The sequence below is a fragment of the Martes martes genome (genome assembly GCF_963455335.1).
Source record: "Martes martes genome assembly, chromosome: 6".
Lineage (NCBI taxonomy): Eukaryota > Metazoa > Chordata > Mammalia > Carnivora > Mustelidae > Martes > Martes martes.
Window position 1 is genome coordinate 143,823,234 of NC_137893.1, and position 16,356 is coordinate 143,839,589.

The window sequence follows — 16,356 nt, forward strand, 5'->3', positions numbered from 1 at the left end:
AAGTACTGATATCTTGTTAAAATTTTTTACCATTAGGACTTTACTTCATGAAACCAAGATGCCTTATTCATAATCTACCCATAGAGCACATGTTTCTAGGCACAAGACAGTCATCGTTTTTCCTGAAACCTAAAATAATCTCAATTTTTATATCTTTATTCCTTCCACCTGTGATGATTATGTCAGGTGTCAGCTTGGAGGGCGTTTGGATGAGCTTTACGTGTCAATTGATCAAGTCTAAGGAAAGCAGATTGCTCTCCATAATGTAGGTGGGCTTCATCCAATCAGGTGAAGGCCTAAACAGAAACAACAAACTGACTTCCTGAGCCAGAGGAAATTCTCTAGAAGGCTGCTTTCAGACTTCTGCACTATGGGGCCTCCTGGTCTCCAGGTTTCTGGTTTTCCAACGGGCAGTGCACCATTGCATCTGTGGGGTGTGAGCCTGCTGGCCCACACCACAGATCTGGGACTTCCCAGCCTCCATAATGACATGAGCCAATATCTTATAATAAATATTTTCAATACATACATACATAATATTTGTTCATTTTCTCTGGAGAAACCTAACATACCCCCTTGAATTCATTATTCTTCCCCAAACCCCCTTTTCCTTTCTTTAACACATGGGCAGCGAGACCTAGTTATATCACAAGGAAGGTAAGTAACATGTAATTAACATCAAGCATGAACGCACATGCACACACATTTATATGTGGCAAAAATGTCTGAATGATCAATTTAGTTTGCAATCAGATTACCAATAACGTATGATATGAAGTCATTTCTAGTCCCAAGTGCAAAATAAGGGTTTTTTCCAGCTTGCTTCCATTTTTCTCCTTCAGCCCGTTGCGTTTACCTGGCTGTGACTGCTTTCATGCTCCTGCCAGCCAGTTCTCCCTGTAACAGGGCTCCTCATTGTGCCCTTCTGTGCAATTCCAAGTGACCATGGCCTGCCCTCTCTACGGCCAATGAATCACCAAGCCCCATTGTCTCCCCATCTCCTGTCTGTCCCTTCTCCTCACAACACTGGAGACCCAGCAGCACTGAATGCCAGGCTCTGTCCTCCCCTAGAAATGGCATTATTTTTGATCCAGCTGAAGACCGCTTACGGCCTGGGTTTGGTTGGACTGGGCAACGTGTGTGTGAAGGGACGTGAATAGAAGTATGCATATGTGGCCTCTGTGCGGTGCACTTGAACTCTCCAACACGAGTGGGAGGGGAAGGGGTCTTACTGAATGTCTTGTTCAGACAAAGCCACACAAAGCCATTTACGGAATTGCATTAGACGCTCTACGGAGGGAAGGTGAACCCGTGAAGGGTTGCTGCAGAAGTAAAACCAGCTTTGGTCAGGACCACGGATGTGCTTTCAAAGGTGGTTGCAATTATGGCTGGAAAAAGAATGCTTCAGATCCCGAGGGACTTGTGTGGGTTAACACAGAAACACACTACAAAAGGCCCCCTGGTATCTTTTCATGACACAGAAACAGTGGCATAGCAGTCCCATGCCTTGCTTTGGGCACTGCCATAAATCAATGTCAACTTCAGGGAAAACAAAACCAAACGAGCATCTTGCCTTCCTGTCCCCAGCCTGTTCTCTCCACGGTGCCACCTGCACAGTCTCCTTCACTAGAGATGACCCCTGGGATCCAAGCTGCATGGAAAAACATCACACGATGTGGAGCACACGAGGGAAGGGAGACCCAAACAAATTCTGGATGGTAAAGCTGGCAAGAGTTTTCAACCCGTGAAATGCAAAACCCCACTTCCCTCAGACCTCTGGCGGCCGGCTCACGTTCCAGGAGGAGGGAGAGGAAGCTGTGAGGGGGAGCCCTGAGCCCTCACTCCCATCCAACTGTGGCGGGTCCACGCGGTCTGTTCCTAAATACTAGGGATCTCATGGCATTTTAATCGGAGGAAAGGGTTCCACCCATTTTTTTTAAAAGATTTTATTTATTTATTTGACAGAGAGATCACAAGTAGGCAGAGCAGAAGGCGGGGTTGGGGGAAGCAGGCTCTCTGCTGAGCCAAGAGCCCAATGTGGGGCTCAATCCGAGAACCCTGAGATCATGACCTGAGCTGAAGGCAGAGGCTTAACCCACTGAGCCACCCAGGAGCCTCTCCACCCATTGTTTTTTCAATTGAAAACACTGTTATTTTGAAGGGGCGGGGGGTGGGAGGTTGGGGGAACCAGGTGGTGGGTATTAGGGAGGGCACAGATTGCATGGAGCACTGGGTGTGGTGAAAAAACAATGAATACTGTTACGCTGAAAATAAATAAATAATTAAAAAAAAAAAAAAAAGAAAACACTGTTATTGGATAGCAAGTACTACATGAAGAGTCAGGACTGCAGGATTCCAGAACTGTCTTAGAGACTCCATCACCCTGCACCTGGCTTTTCACTCGTCAATGGAGACACCATCAGCTCCCTTGCCCCTCTGTGAAGCTCAAATGAGCCAGTGCTCTTTAAGGTCTCTGCAAAACTGGAAAATATTGTCCCAATGCCAGTGCGGGATTTGCAGCGTTAGGCTGACAGTATGTCACCTCCTTAACAAAGCTGTCCCATGTTGAAGGTCAGAGCTAACCCTTACGTCATTTCCTCCAGGATATCAGATCCGCGGCATCAGGAGATGTAGAAGATATAGCCCCGCGGATAGGATGCTGTGCCTTTGTTCTTTAGTTCTGAAAAGGTTGTTTAGTTGCTGTGGTGCCTACATGTTTGTTTTTATTTTTTTATTTTTTATTTTTTATTTTTTATGTGAAGCTTATGTGGAATGTCATCAAGCGCAGAGCCCAGAGCCCAGAGCTCGCCGCCCTGCCCCGGCCACCCCTGGACGTCCCGGGGCTCACCTGTCCCAGCTGAATGACTCCCTGGGCTCCTATTTGTGATGTCTGCGCCGCCTCCCACTTTCCTATTCCCATGCTGAAGTGTCGTCTTGTCGCCTAAGGAATGCCATTCAGAGCTTTTGCATTTTGCTCAAGAGGCCATGGGGAGGGCTTAAAAATTTGTAGTGACATGTTCACTTTAATTAACTTTTAATTTTCATATTTAATTGTCCTTTTAACCAATTAATTCATTCACTTAAATTCTGCCCCTTCTTAATAGCTTGAGCTTTGGTTTAGGAATTACTGTTTCTCCTTCACCAGGTGGTATGGAAGAGCCATGAATTGAGGTGTCCTGCCCCCACAAATTAAAAAAAAAAAAAAAAGATGATCAGGTAACTCAAACTAAGCCCATCAGAGTTTCTCTTGAATCCCCAAATTTTGAGCTAAGTGCCACAGGATAGGAAAAAAAAATATATGATGGTGAAGTGCAGTCATCTGGGTGACAGAAGCCAAATAAATCTCCAGAGTCTCAGATTCTTGAGGCCAAGACCTTGAGCCAACTTGGCTCCTGCTCCGTCTGACTTATTTCAAGGCTGTACCTCTAGCCTCCTCATCCATCCTTTAAGCTACTTTTTATCCTTTTGCATAAACCTTTTTTTTTTTTTAACTTCACCCTGATTTTCTTTTTGCTTGTGGAACAAAAACACGAAAACAAGACAAAACTCCAGCAAAGTCTATGTTCTGAATCACCCTGCAACTACACCAGACTATATGTAAATAAATTCTTAAGGAACGAAGCACGTGCCTGTAATATTGTCCCACGCACCTGTTCCACGGAGATGTCGTATGGGGCACGTTATAGATGCTTCGTAAGTGAATTGCCACATGGTACGATGACAGATATGGTCTTCTCAGTTTTACGGATGAAACAAGTCAGGTTCAGACAAGTCATATCACTCTTGGAAGCTTATGGAACCGCAGCCTAGCTGTTCAAAGACAGATACTTAGTTTCTCAACACTGATTCTTTCCACTTATTTTGTTAGAGTCTGATGACTTGGCTAAAGAAATGCTTTACTTAGTGTCTTGTTTAGAATTTAGGGTTGTGGTAGTATCCATTCTAGTTATCGGAATAATGAAATATTAATTAGTGAATACATTTATTTGCATTTCTAAGTTGAAAAGGACAGTATGGGTGTGAATATGTATTTCAGATGTTAGTGCTATTGACAGGACAGTTACAGCTCGAGGAGATGTCACACTTTGCATTACCTCCCACAGATATTCTTAGCCCAACCTGCTTCAGCCAAACATCTATTGATTAAGTATTGTTCGCCTCTCCTGGAGGTCGGGAAGCACCTTGGTGTTTTATTAGCAATTCTGCTGACATGGATGAGATCATGTTTGGTCCGAGACTTCAGACAGGAATATTTCATCGATTTCTTAGAGGTTTGGGCATATATCTGGCATTTCAGATCCAATTTAATTTTAACTCAATCTTTTTTTTTTTTAGTTGTTATTTAGGAAATATAATACTGTGGACAGAAAAGAAATAGTAAAAAATGTTAAGGAATGTTTCTTGCCTCTCACCTATGAGAGCTGTAATGACATGTATCCAAATCTGATCTGAAATTTCTCTAACCTGCTGTCTTATCTCACAGACAAACCATGCCACGTAGTGTTCATCTTCCAAAACAAAAACAAAACAAAAATCCCCATTTTGTGAAAAACGCGTCTGCATGTAAGTTTTAAATTAAAGCTATTAGAATTACCTCCATACACATATAACATAGACTATTGGTGCATGCGTGGGTGTGTGTGTATAAGATATATATATCTTCATGTAGCTTTGGGGTCTCAATTCATTTAAAATAGTCCTATGCTCTGTTAGTAAATATTTCTTTCTTCACTCAGTAATTTGTTCTTTCTTCCCAATGAAAACTTATTTGAAGTTCACCTACTATGTGCCAAGAGCTGCATTGGCTCCTGGGCTACGAGCAAGGGAGATACTTCACCCGAACCCCAGGGCCTGCGGTGGTCTAACAGCGGCACAGATGATTCACAAAGGAGCAGAATAGGGTTTGCAAAGAGTTGGCGTGTCCTGTGAAGGAAACCGAGTGACAGACATCACTGTGGAAGACAGGCTAGTTCGGCTGGGTCGCTCATTTTACATTGCTTATTTCCTAAAGTAGTACTTCTGCAAATTGGTCCCTAATATATCAAGAGCACAAGATTAAGGCAGAGCACTGCACAGAAATGAAGGAGCGAAGGGAACCAAAAGGAGCATTCCAGGAAAGACAGAAAATAAAAGAGGATGGGCTGGGAAAAGAGACCTGGCTAATGCTAACCCTCGCTACCTTGGACACGCTGCCGTGACAGAGATGGGGGGAAAATGGTGTGGGGGGGGGGAGGGGCAGAAGAAAAGGAGAGAGGCTTTTCTTGTTTCTTATAAAGGGAATAACTTTTGTGAAAATTTATGCAAACATTTCATGTGTGTGTATCAGATAAAAGAATAAGAAGTAAAAACATACCCAGACTCTACCATCTTGAATCAGATACCTTTCTCTGCACTCAATCGCATAAAACCATTCACAAATGCACACCAAAACACACAAGACAGGAGACACACCTGTTTCCAACTTGCATTGTGGAAATCCATTCAAATCAGCTTGTATAAATTTCGCTCATTTTTCCCTGGGTACGTGGTGCTTGTGGATGTGGCTGAACCATCATTGAGCCATCCCTTCCCCATAGACGGGTTTTCACATTATTGCCACTCTTTACCACGATAAACAATGCTGTTTTAAATATCTTTATTTTGCGTTGGTATTTTTATTTCAGTTGGAGTGTCTCAGGAGTGCAAGTGAAGGATAAACAGCGTCATGTTCCTTTCCAGAAAAGCTATTAAAATTCCCGTATCTATCAGCAATACATGAGAATAAACTTATTTTCATAGATCCCCTAACCATCACTATTATGTGTTATTCTTTCTAGCCACTTTTCCCTTCTTCATATGCAGAAAAGCTTCACATGACAGCCCCTGTATACCACGTGCACCCACAAGCCAGCCTCTCCATGAGAACCTAGTGACATAGAGATGGGAAAATGTGAAGAATCCATTCTGGTAAAGATGGGGAGAGTTCTGTCCAATTCTGAGAGACAGCAGTAGGAGCAGAACCCAGTGAAAGCAGTCTGATTTTGGACATGTTGCGTTTAAGATGTCTTGTCACTTCCTTGTAGAGATTACCAGCTAGACATATGTCTAGGGCTCAGAGGAAAAGCACAGGTTACATGTGAGCAAGCCAGCATGCGTATGATACCGGAAGCCACAGCAGGAGGGAGGACCATTCAATGAGAGGATGCAGAGAACAGAGAAGAGGCAGATCTCAAACCCGCACCTTGAAGAAGTCCAAATTTAGAAGTCAGTCTGGAGCGGAGTCCGAGAAGCACGCTTTGGAAGAAGCACCAGGGAAGTGAGAGGTCAAACAGGCCAATTTGAAATTAGGAAAGAGACCAGCTTCAAATTCTTTCAACAGATCCCATCCAATAAAGACAGAAGTGCGTGCTGCCTGTGGCAAAGGGAAGATCTTGGAGATGTTGCCAAGAGCAGTTTCCGGTGAGGGTTGGAGCAGGAAACAGATCGAGGTGTGTGGAGCAGAGAATGGGGAAAACAGAAAGGGAAATGCAGAAGGCAAGGCACGTCGAAGGCACCTGCCCTCATCCGCTCCTCCCGAATCTTGAAAGTCCAGGAGGAAGGATGTGCCCTGAGAGGAAGGCTCAAGGGAGAGGGACTCATTCTGCCCTGTCTGGTTTTTGGAGAAGGTCACTGTGACAGGTGATCTGTCCCATCTACAGAGATGGGACTGGTGGTGTGATGCCACAGAGAGGGGGGAGGGGCTCCTGGGCCTCTCTGCCCTCTGGCGTTGGACAAAATGAGTCAAGTGCCTGAAACGTGCCACGGGGTCAGGCTGGGAAAGGGAATGGGAAATCGTGGAAAGTCAAACTGGGATTTGAATAAGAGACAAGGCAGAAAGTTTGGCTGGTATGTAGTCTCAATGACACCTGAACAGAAACAAGTCATAAGAAAAGGCCAGCTGGACGCTGGCTTAGCCTAAGTGGGTCACAGAATCAGCTCTCCCATAGGAGACATGTGGGTTCCCAGAAATCATCATTCTGGGCAAAACAGCACAAGAAAAACCTCAGGGCTTACTGGAAAGAATGAGGTTTGGACGTAGCACTCAAAAATTTTATCAGCGACACATAAGAATAAATACTGGAACTCTATAAAAACGGAAGCACAATTTACACATGTTAAATGATTTAGAAATACGACGACATGGTTCGCAAACACTACCATTAGCGGGCAGCGTGCCTCGAATTAGAGCTGGCATTTACAGGTGGAACTGGGCACTGGAAGCTGGCAGCTTGGGAGTCAGGGGAAGGGGGGAGTGCGGGAAGTTACAACACTAGGAGGACAAGGGAGTGGCTTATGCCACCCAGGTGAACCGAGGCAGCTGGGAGATGCTCCAGGTGTGCACGCTCCACTGCAAGCAAGGGGATGATCTCCAAGTAGCAAAAGATTTCAAGACAGAATCCAACACCATTTCCTGGTCCTGACAGATAGGGAGCATTAAAACAAACAAACAAACAAACAAACAAAAACAAAACAAAACAAACCAGTAAGTGGCTACTCCATGGGAAGACTCAGAGAACAGCAAGGAGAAAGGGACTATCTCAAGAAGTAAAATGACCATACAGGGGACGGTGCTGATCCCTGATGATGGAGGCAGGGCTATGGAGAGGATGGCCAAGAATGCAGGGTGTGGGTGGAGAACCGCGTCAGATTCTATCATGCAGATCTATAGAAGGAAGAGCATGCAGGAACTAGGCAAGTAATCTGGAAGTTTGGCCCTTCTGGTAGAGACAGTGGTGGCCATGGAGCCATGCATAGCCTCACGATGGCGCTAGGCTATGGTACTGCAGACCTAAATGCTTTGGTCAGTGGTACCCCAGCACCCAGGGAGTGGCAGCCTCCATTAAAGACAGGGAAAAAACCCCAATGTTTCTTGAACACTCCCATGCTCACTCCAGGTCATGTTTTAGGTTTGTCATCAATTTCTCTAATTCTCTGAAGGTGGGATTATTTCCAATTTACCAAAGGAGACAACCAAAACAGAAACTTTAAATAGCTTGTCCTAACTCACACAACCAATCAACAAAAGAGATGATACTCAGTTTTGACTCTAATACCGAAGTCCACGTTATTTCTTTAACTCCCATCATGCCCTTTGCTTCTCCTACATCACCTGAACTCCATTAAAAATGACCTTGTTAAACATGCAAATTGCTGTCACTCCACAAAGGAATTTGAAATATGTATATTTCTTGCTATGACACTGTATTTATCACTATATTTTATACATAGAAAGCAGTTCATTGGTGTGAGTGGTTTTTTGTTTTTTGGGGTTTTTTTGGTGAATGAACAACTGAATAATAGGAAAAAATAGTGTTATTAATTCATCCAATCACCATAGATTAGAAGATCCTTATTAGGAAGACCATGATCCATTTGGGGGAATCTGGTACAACGGGAAGTTGTATAATCACTCCATTGTAAGATGCCAGTGCCTAGAACAGTAGCTGTGATATAGTTGATTCTTAAAATGTTGGTCATTGAGTTGAGGAATTAATAAACTAATAGGTAAACAGGCTTGAGTCTACCCATCCCTACTTATTAATTATTAGATCTTGGATGAATTAGACTTTTAGGTTCTCTGAACCTTTTACTTTCTTCAATTTGTAAAATAAAGATAATGAATGGCTTCCCTACAGGTCAAGTGCATTCCAAAAAGCAGGTGAAGAAAGGAAGAACAGACACTAGCATTTATTGAATTGATATTGGACTTTCTGGCAGGCAATTTCCCCAATATTACATTAAGGAGGTATGGCCATGAAAGACCTTTTCAAAGTTTTAATAAGCCATCCCTTATTAAGCAATTTGTACATGAGCTTCTATTGCATTGTTATTCACCCCGATGTCATGAGAGGGTATTCTAGGAACTTGAATGGCTTATTTGGGATGAGTTAGATGAAATATCATTAAAAAAAAAAGCTTGGAACAAATGAGAGCAGTAATATGGAAGTAATATAGAAGAAGCAGAATAGGCAGTCCACATGACTGCATTAGGAAAGATGAGAACAAATGACCAATGATGGAATCATGAAATGACTACAGAGCAGCTGATCCTAGTAAATCTTGATGGTTAATGAGAAAGTGGAGAGCCATGCCCTCTCACTGCGATTCAGGCAGTAGAAAGCTGGATTGAAGAAGCACAAGTCTAAACCAGAGTGGAACAACAGTGTAGAATATCGGTCATTTTTCCAAGGTTGTGCACAAAGTCAAAGATAGAACAGGAAATGTGGTTTAGCCCTTCTTTGCTACAATCTAATTTTATCCCCTTCAATATACATTACCAAGTTCATGTTCTCCCGGGAGGTTTGGGTTTATTTCGATCCTGCATTCCCGTTTTTAGCATTCCGTTTCACTAGAATTCTATAAGCAGCGCACAAAAGTAGGACAGACTGTGCCAAAACAAGGGATAGCTCTTGTACCAATGAGTGTATCACCTAAAGGCACAAATGATGCAGGGAAAGAAAATGAAATCACTATGTAGTAGCAAACAGCATAAATGTAATTATTTTTGGACTGGGCACTGGGAACATGATTTCTCAGGAGAGCAAGTTAATTGTGTTGTGTCTAAAGGGTGGCACTCGAATGTGTAGGGCAAACCCTCTGACACACAGAAAAAGGATTGTAGCAGCAGAAGAGTCAGCATTACTGTTCTCTCTAGTCTTTCCTCCAGCTCTGGAACATTCAACCTGGCTCTTGTTTCTACCACTTCTGGGCACTGACATGAATTGTCAGCCTAACATTTATGGTCTGCGCCTCCCATGGTTATGTACTTGCTGATAAGGGGCTCCCCAATACTAAGAACCTTCAAGATTCAATGGCATTATCATTACTGGCATAAATACCAGTGAGAACAACAAGGGAGGTTTAGTATCTGGGTCCTGCATTCCAGTTCCAAGACTTTTTTCACCTCCTTTTTTGAATGTGAGTTTCACCAAAAACATTGTGACTTAGATAAGATGTATTACATATCTTCCCCCAAAGTCATTGAGATTTTCCTCTGGTTACTGATTTCTGAGTTGCAAAGCTAAAGCTTCGTTCTATCGACCCTCCCCTCCCATGACCACCACTCACTGGGACTGTTCATACCACTCATCTTATAGGGACACCTGCTCAGCACCCATCTGAATTTATGAACCCTCCATCCTACAAAACTACAAAACTACAAAACTATCTTCTCTATGGCCTTCTAGTATATTTATTTATTCTATATAGTTGTAATTTTATAGTATACATCCATTGTATTCTAATATTTAAATTTGATATATAGTATTTCCCATGTTCTACATGGTGGCTACAGTTATCTTTTTAATGGCTCCCTAATACTGAAACTAGGGTATTTTCTTGCATATTTCTCTATTGTTAGACATTATTGCTACTTCTATTCATTACAGTGGTGTTTTTTTTTTTCAATTTTCAGTAGTTTTGGTGAAGAGTTTCATCAGTACAACTCTTTCCTTTTTTTTTTTTAAGTATATCCTTAGAATAGACATCTAAAAGCTGGATTTTACCAAGCAGATGTAATTTTATAGCTTTTGTATCTATTGCTAAATATCATTCCAAAAGTATTGAACCAATTTACATCATGAGTAGAAATATATGAAAATGCCCAATGTATTGTTCATTGTGCACGCCTTTCTTTCTTCCGTAACCCAACAGACAAAATTAAACTTAACGCAATTCATCAAACACTTGTTAGAAACCAACGACCGGCCAAGTATTTTGCTAGACCCTGGAAATGCAAAGGCAAGTAAGAAAGGCAGGCAGCCTACTCTCCAGGAGCTCTGGATAATTTTGCCCCAGATAACTCCAGAGACTCAGGAGGCAGGAATCATGTGCAACCAGAACAGATATTTCTTTAGTGAACAAATTATTTTAATAGGATTTGAGTGGTGATGTATCTTCCAGCATGTGTGACTCTATCCCGAGTACATCATTCCCACTCAGTTGTCAGCGCTCTCATGAACAGGTCATAAGCATCTGTTTATACTCCACATCAAACCCGCACAAAAACAGATTTATCAGCTCTTCCTCATATATTTCCCAGATGAATCCAGTGATTCGAAGCCCAAGCAATATTTCTTTTCAAATTTTCAGGTAAGAGATGTCATAACACTTTTATGGCTCTTCCTTAGCACCAGAGAAATGTGCCTGTAAGGGAGAGACACTAGCCGAAAATCAGAAAACTTGATTTTAGTCCTGAATCTGCCTCTAAGTATGGGATCTCCGGCAAGATGTCTAATTAGTTTGTGTCTTGCGGATAAAGTAGATGAAGAGTTTTCCTGTCCACTCCGTGATGATCCTGATTTAACGGATTCCCATCACAAGCTAGCTTTCTGCTGGAAGCAGGCCTATCTTCTCAGGTTCCTTTGATGCCCTGTTGCAATCCAGGCTTAATCCCAATTTCAGGGCCCCAGTTTTTCAGTGAAGGTCTAGCTCAGCCAGCACCACCTCCATGAAGTCTTCTCTAATTCCAACCAGCTGTGATTTTCTTCCCTTCCTTCCCCCCCATTCACTATGTGATCATGTAAAATTCAGTGTTTTACTGTGAACTACTTTAAATCGTCCCTACATTGTTGAATAGATGTTTATCCCATCTTCCTCACACTTGCCTACGAAGTCTACCCAAGGACCTAAGCAGAAAATAAAATTCTGTTTACTCCTAGAACACCAGCCACCATGCCAGAGACACAGTAGGTAGTCAAACGCGTGTTTAAAAGTGATAAAATCAACCAAAGGAGTCCAGATTTCTAGGAACTCGATGCTGGAGGGAAAGGAACTGCAGAAAAACGAGGCTAAGATTCTGCTCACTGTCCGCTATGTCGGGATTTCGGGATTCTCAAGGCACACACACACGAGATAGAGGCAGAGGGACTCCAGCAGAAAATACCGCAGGGAAAAGGAGGAGGAGAGCAGCACTTTACTTTAGCAGCTGTGCACATGGAGGTTGGAATTCCAGGTGAGCCAAGGTGAAGGGTAAACACTCAGGGCTCTAAATTAAACCATCCCAAAAGGACGACAGAGTGGAATTGAGGGCTATGCCTTAGAAGCAAGGGCAGACCAGAGAACACAGTCATGAAGAATCCCGAAACTCCACATTGGTGGATTAACAGGATCTTAAACTAGAGCTAGAACACCGGAAGAGAGAGCGAGAACAGACTGGAATCCCTCTTGACAAGGGCAACGTTCGCAGCACTACCAAGGCTTCCTTTCCTTAACGTCCCATGGACAAGTCAATAATTACATTAAGTTAAACTTTAAATTACCATAAAATACACCGTTCAAATTATACCCCTTGATGAAGTTACAAATGCATATTCCTACAAAAGCATCAAGACCATTATGAAATTGGCATTTCCGCTTCCTCAAAAAGTTCCTTCAAGACGCTTTGTGGAAAATTCCACCCACCCCACTTTGAGGCAACCACTGAAATTCCGTCTGCCACTATAGATTGTTGGACACGTTCTGGAATTGTGTGTGTGTCTGTGTGTGTGTGTGTGTGTGTGTGTGTGTAAACTAAGGTATGTCCTGTTTCGTGCCTTATCTTTGCTGTGTTCCTTTTTTCTGCTTAATAGTACCTATTATCTGAACATCTCACAGTTGGGTTTTCCATTGACGGCTGGAAATTTTGGTTGTTTACAGCTGCAGCTATAAGTGAAGCTGTTATAAACATTTACAAACAAGCCTTTTTGTGGGTATATATGTACGTATTTTATTTCTCTGGGGTAAATACTTGGGAGTGGATGTGCTGTCGCCTGGCTAGAATATGCTGAAGTCTATAAGAAAGTAGTAAAATGTTTTCCAGAGTAGTTTGTACTCCCAATAGCAGCAGATGATAGATCCAGATGCTCCACATCTTTGCCAAAACGTGGTATTTCAATCTTTTTTTGTGTGTTTTATTTCAGTCATTCCAATACATTTATACTGATATCTCACTGTGGTCATACTTTGCATTTCCCTAATGACTAATGATATTGAGCATTTTACCACTGACTTATGGGCCATTCACAGCCCTGCTTTTCCCATTTTTTTATTGGATTATTTGGCTGCTTTTTATTGGGTTGTGAGAGTTTCTTGTTAGATATATTTATTGAGAATGTGTTCTCCCAATCTGTTGCTTTTCATTTTTTTAATGTTGTCTTTCAAAAAAAGCAGGATTTTATTGTTTTAATGAAGTTTAATTTATCAATATATTTTTTATTCAGTTAGTACTTATGGTTTCTAAGAAATCCTTGCCTATATCATAACCACACATTTTCTCCTTTGTTTTCCTCTAAAAATTTCTATTTTAGCTTTTAGTTAGGGTCTATAATTCATTTCACCTTAATTTTTATGTATGGTGTGAGTTAAGGATTAAGGTTTTTCTCACATGTATATCCCGTAGTTCTAGGACCATTGTGGAAGCCTATTGCTTTCCTATTTAATCACCTTACTTACTGGGTTGAAAATCCACTCACCACAGATATGTGCATCAGTTTCTAGACCCAGTATTTTATTCCAATGACCCATTTGTCTATCACTGTGCCACTACTACACTGTCTTGATTGACAGTCTACATTCTAAGTCTTGAAAACACATAGTGCAAGTCTTTCAATCTTGTTTTGCTTTGTTTTTCAAAATGATTTGGCTATTCTAGGTCCTTTACATTTCCACATACATTTTAGAATCCGCATTTCAATTTCTTTTTTTTTTTTTAAGCCTACTAAAATTTTGATAGGATGGGGCACCTGGGTGGCTCAGTGGGTTAAAGCCTCTGCTTTCGGCTCAGGTCATGACCCCAGGTTCCTGGGATCGAGCCCCACATCAGGCTCTCTGCTCAGCGGGGAGCCTGCTTCCCTTCCCCTCTCTCTGCCTGCCTCTCTGCCTACTTGTGATCTCTGTCTGTCAAATAAATAAATAAAATCTTCTATAAATAAATAAATAAATAAATTTTGATGGGGATTATGTAGAACCTATCAATTAATTTGAGAAGAACTGACATCTTAATGATAATAAATCTTCCAATTAATAGTCATGATATATATTCCTTATTTGTTTAGGGACTTTAATTTCTCTCAGCATTGTTTTGTATAACCCAGTGATGAGCTCTTAAACACATGCCTAAATGTATCCCTAAAGCTTCCATCTATTCTAGGTGGTATTGTAAATAGAAATATTTTATATTTCAATTTCCAGGTTTTCATTGTCAGTGTATAAATTATAACTTATTTTTTAGCATTTTTTTATTTTTCTATTTAGTTGTAGGAGTTCTTTATGTATTTTGGAAATCAACCTTTTATCAAATATATGGTCTGCAAATATTTTCTCCCATTCCATAGGTCGTCTTTTGACTCTATTGACTATTTCCTTTTCTGTGTAGAAGCTTTGTAGTTTGATGTAGTTTGTTCATTCTTTCCTTCCTTCCTTTCTTCTTTCTTTCTTGTTTTCTTGCTTGCTTGACATAGTCTTTCTTGTCTATTTTTGTTTTTGTTGCTTGTGCTCTTGGTGCCATATTCATGAGAACTTTGCCAAGCCCAACGTCCTTTCCTGTAAGTTTTCTTCTATGTGTTTTCCAGTGTTAGGTCTTACATTTAAGACCTTTAATCCATTTTGAGTTGATTTTTATGTGTGATATAAGATAGAGTCCAATTTTATTCCTTTACATGTGGATAACCAGTTTTCCCAACACCATTTGTTAAAGAGACTGTTCTCTCCCATTGTGTATACTCGGCACCCTTACCAAAGATCAGCTGATATGTCTTTTTATCATCAAATTGGTCTCTAAGATGTATACGCTGCCCCTTTGATGGCATACTCATATTCCCGGTATCTCACTGATTTAATGCAGGATCACAGGAGAGGACTCTTAGAGCTGATACCCTCAACTTCGAAGAAATATGCCTCCTCCTCAAAATCTAAGTGTCTACGTGAGTTTTCATCTTTCTTTTTTATTTTGATCCACATTCCACAGTAATTGGTATTTGCTTTGTATTTTCATTCAAGGTTTTCAACATTTCCTGTTCCCACTGAAGATATTTCCTTCAATGTTGATCTTAATTTTGTTGGGTTGGTGGGTTTTGTGGGGGTGGGTGGGGCTAATCAGCCTTTATTCCACTATGCTTAACCAAATGTCTCTCCTTAAATAAAGGACAAATCACTTGACAATGAGATTTCTAGTGACCAGAGGGCCAGCCTGTCCATTATGAATTGTTTTTTGTTTTACTCACTAAGTCAAAAGGTTGGGTGGACCTTTGGCTGAAGAAAATGGCTTCATTCAAGGTCACACCTGTCTCCAAGGGAAGCCCATAACTTAGCTCATAAATATATAATTTGTTTTTATCATTGTTCTTCTATCCCAACACCTTGCACAATTCATATACTAACTAGTTCAATACTTTCTTGTACTTTTCATAGAATTTGGTACACAATCACCCACATACAATCACAGAATTTGTGAATTTAGAGAGTTCTACTTCTTTTTTTTTTTTTAAAGAGGTTAAGGGGTTTTTGGGGGGAGTTAAAGATTTTATTTTTATTTATTTGACAGAGAGAGAGATCATAAGTAGGCAGAGAGGCAGACAGAGTCGGTGGGGGAGGAAACAGCCTCCCCACTGAGCAGAGAGCCCAATGCGGGGCTCGATCCCAGGACCCTGAGATCATGACCTGAGCCTAAGGCACAGGCTTAGCCCACTGAGCCACCCAGGCACCCCTACTTCTTTTTTAATCTGTGTGTATTTCATTTAATTTTCTTAAACTATTGCAATGTCTTCCAGAATAATACTGAATGGAAATGAAGAGAGCTGATGTCTTTGCTTTATTCCTACTCCTTGGGACAAAGTGTTTAGTTTTTCACCATTAAATATTAGCTGCAGGTTTTTCAAAGATGTATTTCATCAAATTAAGCAAGTTTCCTACTATACAGATGTGATGTAGGTATGAATACAGATGATAGATGATACAGATACAGATAGAGATTAAAAAACATGCATGGGAGTACAAAAGACAGGAGGAATGCCTGGGAAATGATGATGTTTAATTGAAGCAGTAAAAGGATATTTGAAGAGATGCTAGCTGACAATTTTTCAAAACCATCTAAAGACATCAAGTCACAACATCAGATCTCAAGCAGGAAAAATACAAGGGGAACCACATCTAGGCACATCGTTGTCAGACTGATGAAAAAGAAAGAGAAAGAAATTAAAGCACAACTGGTGATAAAGGAAATATTTCCTTCAAAGGATTTCTTATCAGACACAGAGTGGCCTTTTCACCTGAAACCAGGGAGGCCCAAGGACAGCGGCACAGCATTGTCACAGTGCTGGAATGAAATGTTATCAAATGAGAACTCTTTATCAGCTAATATAA